Source organism: Lepidochelys olivacea, assembly GCF_965140295.1.
Source record: "Lepidochelys olivacea isolate rLepOli2 genome assembly, chromosome: 4".
NCBI lineage: Eukaryota > Metazoa > Chordata > Testudines > Cheloniidae > Lepidochelys > Lepidochelys olivacea.
This window is the reverse complement of record NC_140414.1, coordinates 144,949,122-144,953,618: the sequence shown is the minus strand read 5'-3', so window position 1 is coordinate 144,953,618 and position 4,497 is coordinate 144,949,122.

The following is a 4,497-nucleotide window of genomic DNA, read 5'->3' as shown; positions in this document are numbered from 1 at the left end:
TCCTTTTTAATTTTTTTTTCTCGTCTAATTGTCGTTTTTTTCTCTTCTAACTAATAGGTCCCCCCAAAGAAACACTCACTTCGCTCAGTCAAGACAGATCAAAACTAAGTCCCAGCTTCGCCCTGGAGAAATTCAGCCGGGGGCAGGGGCAGAGAAAAGGGGCTCCTTTCTTTCTTTGATTAAATGGGTCCCGTAGACTTGCCAGCCTGTGTCTGATTTTTTTTCTAAAGAGCGGCTCTCTCTGGCCGTAGAAATTCCGCCTGAAACAAGGGGCTTGGGTTACCCTGGAAAAGGGGGAAGATCTGATTCCGAGGCAGGTGCCTTGAAGGAGAATCCGGCAGGAAATCACCGGCAGAGCAGAGATGGTGTTGATGGTTTATTTTATTTCCAGTTGTTTTCCCTCCTGGGTAGTCGGGGAAACTTGCACCACACAGGCAAGCCGCCCTGCAAGGGGGTTTACGGACTGATTGGCTTTTAATTCGCGCCTTGTAATAACCACCTGTTCGCAAAAGGAAAGTGAAGTGATTTAGCGCTGAATGTAAACGGCAGCGCCTCTTAAACGGTGTCAAGTCCGCTGCACCAGGGCAGGGAGCGAGCTGAAACTGACGGGGCTGTGACTGCTCCGGAGCGGGTGGCTCTCTCGGCAGAACAGAAATAATAAACACCGTCTTAGCGGCTCCCTGTTCGCTTTCGGCGGCCCGAGCCGTCTCAGGGCACCTTGGAGCCAGAACCCAAATTCGGAGCTTCTGTGCGAAGAAAGACCCTGTTAAACAGCGATGTATCCTGCAGAAAGGAAGCCTTGCCCTCTGTTTTAATGGCTAGGGAACAAAACGCAGCCGCTCCTGTGAGCCTTGTTCTTTAAGGGTTTTACTTCCCTTTTGAAAACGACCTCCCGTTTTCTGCCAGCCGCAAATTGGATGTCTCTAGAAAAGCCTAAACTTTATTCTGTGTGCAAAGGGTCCTGCCTTTCCCACCCTCTCCCGGCCCCCGCGCGAGATGGTGGATACGAGCTGCTGCAGCGGCAGGAAAAGGAGCCGTGTGAACGCTGCAGGAGCGGAACGGCGTCTACCAGGCCGAGCTGATCCTGGTGAAGTCGCTTTCAAAATAGAATTTAAACCGAATTATTATTTTAAAAGAGAAAAGCCGACTGGGCATGTCTGGCAGGCAGAAATGGAAGCTCGATGATTTAGGAATAAGGACTAAATTATTTGCTCCACAGCAAAACCGACGTTGGGAAGCCCAGTCCAAACGGCTCCCGGAAAACAGGCAGCTGCTAAGAGTGACAGGTTTTGACACGTAAGCTGAACCTTCTGGGGGCTTACCTCTGTGCACATCAAATACAGACAAGCTTTTATTTTTAGATTTTCTTTTTTACCCACCGAGTGCGTTTGCAACAACACCAAAACCCACCCCGAAATCCCCAAATCAAACACACAGAGCCCTGCCTTTAAAAACGATTTTTTAAAAAATGACTTTTGTCTTTTTTACACTGGGAAGAAGAATTCTTTGTTTTTACCTTCCCAGTGGATCATTGCGGATCTGAAACCGCAGGTCCCTGGTTTCTAAAGCGTCTAATTTTACTCCGCCAAAGTCCTAATGGTGTTTCCCGGTGGAGACTTGTCCCAGTGCTCGGAAGGCTTTGATCCTGAATACAATAATCTCCCTTCTTAGGTCGATAGCCTGCTCACCTCCATCTGTCTCTCGCCGGTGAGTCGTTTCACATCAGTACTGGGAAGATCTCTGGGTTTCCGAGCCGAGCCGGTGTGCACGCAGGGCCTGGCGCTACACGGCGGTTTGATTCGAACCAAACCTCCCTTTTCCCCTCCTCGGGCGGAGCAATTTTCACTCCACTTCGCATTCCGCTCGAAGCCCTTTCTCGTGGCTTAAAATCCTAGTCTCCCGCACACCTCCAAAGGCAGCGGAACAAAAGGCTCCGGTGGTCCCGTCTATCAACCTCGGGGCCCGATCCCTTCCGGAGCCAGCGGACTCCAGCTCTGCAAGGTCTGGGGCGGGCAGACAGCGCGCCCATAAATAAACGCACACCGGGATAAAGGAGACAGGTGTTTGCTCGCCGCCCGTGCGCGCTTAAAACCCGCTTGCACCGCGCCGGGACCTTCGTTGGCGTCTCCCCATAAGAGCGTCTCGGTCTTTGTTTATTTGTTGCCCTGTGTTTATTTCTCTTTCTTGGAACCTTCTTCCTGCCCCCAGAGCCAATTCGACCGGCCCGGCCCTACCCCATCCCCCGCTTTGCGTCTCATCCTTCCCCTCACCTGCAGCCTCCTGGCTGGGTTTGCCAGGGCAGCAGTTTTGGTCTATTTGTTCGGAGCGGTGTTTGTACGTGTGTGTCTCCCAGCGCACCCCTCCCAGCCCCACTGCGGCCGAAGATGCCCAGAGGAAAAAAGAGGGGGAAACCCTAGGGGTCTGGGCAGAGATCTTGCTGGGGAAGGATCTGTGTTCGCGGCTGTGTGTTGCCTTGATCGCCCTTCCTAAGGGCCGTAGGAACCTCAGGACAGGAAAGCAAGAAGAATAGAAAGAGAGAAGGGTCTCCTCCCCCCCCCGGCCTTATTTAGTAGTCCCCCCCCCTCCTTAAATAGTCTTCCTTTCCAGCAAAAGGAAAAGATCGTGGGTTGCCTGCTTGGTGCATTTCAGCCCACTGGAGTGGAAAATAGACTTTACACCCTCATTGTAGCGGACGCTCCGGAGCAGCCCCCTCCTTCACAGGGTTAACAAAACTTCAATCAAAGTACGGACACTGGACTTCTCCAACAGGGAGCCAGAGCCAAAACCCGGGGTGAACTCTGCGAGAGAAGGGGTGGAGATCTTAGAGCAAGGGGAAGCGGGGTAACAACCAGGGCTCGGGGAGTTTGCGCCAGCGGCTGGGAATTCGCATTGATTTTTTTCCCCACACGTCCCCCTCCCAGTCTGCGCCCTAATTAAAAACACCAGGTGCATTGAGTTGGCCGGTGGGGAGAAGTCACAAAGCCAGAGCTACCCCGTCTTTGAGTCACCGGGGTCAGCCACGAGCTCAGAAAGTTAAGAATAATCAGGCCGACCCCAAAGCATGAGTGTACCCCGAGATCTTATTGTCCCGAGTGTCCTTTGATGTGAGAGATTTACATTTGCAACTGAAAAGAACCCGTCAGAAATTGTCCACCACTGAGCCGCGTGGTGAGACAGTCAGGGATGTCTGCCCATCTATCTGCACAGCGTTTATCTTCTTCCTACGTGAGCACATTCCAGGACGTCTGTGTGTGCAACACACACTCACACAATGCATGTGTGTAGTTATCTGTCGGGGATGCTTTTAAACATGGATATGGTTCCTATAAACAACACAATCCACAGTAATCAATTCTGCACGTCTTTGGAGCAGAAGCTCGAAAACAGTCTATTTAAAAGCAAACCAACCCAACCAAACCAAACCAAAAGACCCACAAAAAGACACATCGCCGCTTCTGAAACCAGCATCCTTTCCACAGCAGATCCTTTCTTGCCAGAGAAGAAATAAATCAAATTTACACGGGGAGAAAGTGCCTGCGTTTGCTGTCTGCTGGCTATGAAGGTGAATCTGAAATCTCCTAAGGAAATCAGGGAGCCCCAGAGCTGGCAGGCTGTCGGTGGGTAACATTAGGTGTTGTTTTTAAGGAATAACTGTTTGAAATAATGTGGACGCAGATTGTGACGGCGCAGCCTTAAAAACCTCCTGTTGCTCTCCTGGGTGCTGCGCTGCCCTGCGATTATGATCCACACCGCGTCGGGTTCAAAGTGGATCGAGCGATTTCTCTCCGAGGAGTTACACAACAAACACACCCGATTGAAAAGAGGGGGGGTTAGAATCGACCCCCCCTCCCTTTAAGCAGCGGAGTGGATTTCGAACCCAAAGTCAAGGTCCAAGAACCCAGCGCTCGGTGTGCGCTAAATTCGGCGTGACTCGGCTTTTGGAACTGTCCCTCAAACGAAACACCCCTTCCTGCAAAGCGGAGCGAAGAAGAGGTGTGTGTGTGTGTGTTTGTGTGTTGGGGGGGGGGGGCTTAGCCAATGGAGGAGCTGGGAGCCCCTGTGGCCGCAGCCCTGCCAAGTTTGCGTTGCTTCTTCTGCAAAGGCTCCAGTCCAGTTTTTTCAGGAGATCTCTCTCCCCATGTGCCCCCCTCCCCAACCTTAGGGCAGGTGAGTTGTCCAATCAGATGGTCCTTGCCAGGTACCAGGCTTATTTGTACTGCTCTCCGGCGAGCCAGCCCGGATTTGTGTACCGGGGTGTGAGTGTGCGTCTTGCGGGAGCGAGAGCCCCCACCCCCCACCCCAAAGCAACCAGCCTGCCTGCAGGACTCTGCTCTCCTCTCTGCAAGGGGCAAGTCTGCCTGGATCACAGCTCCCCTGGCTGCTTTCACCTCGCCGGGAAAGACACGCTTACCTGCTTGCACTTCTTCTGGGCTGGGGGGTGGGTGGGTGGGTGGGTGAGAGGGAGGGAGGGAGGGAGGGAGGGAGGGAGGGGGGCAG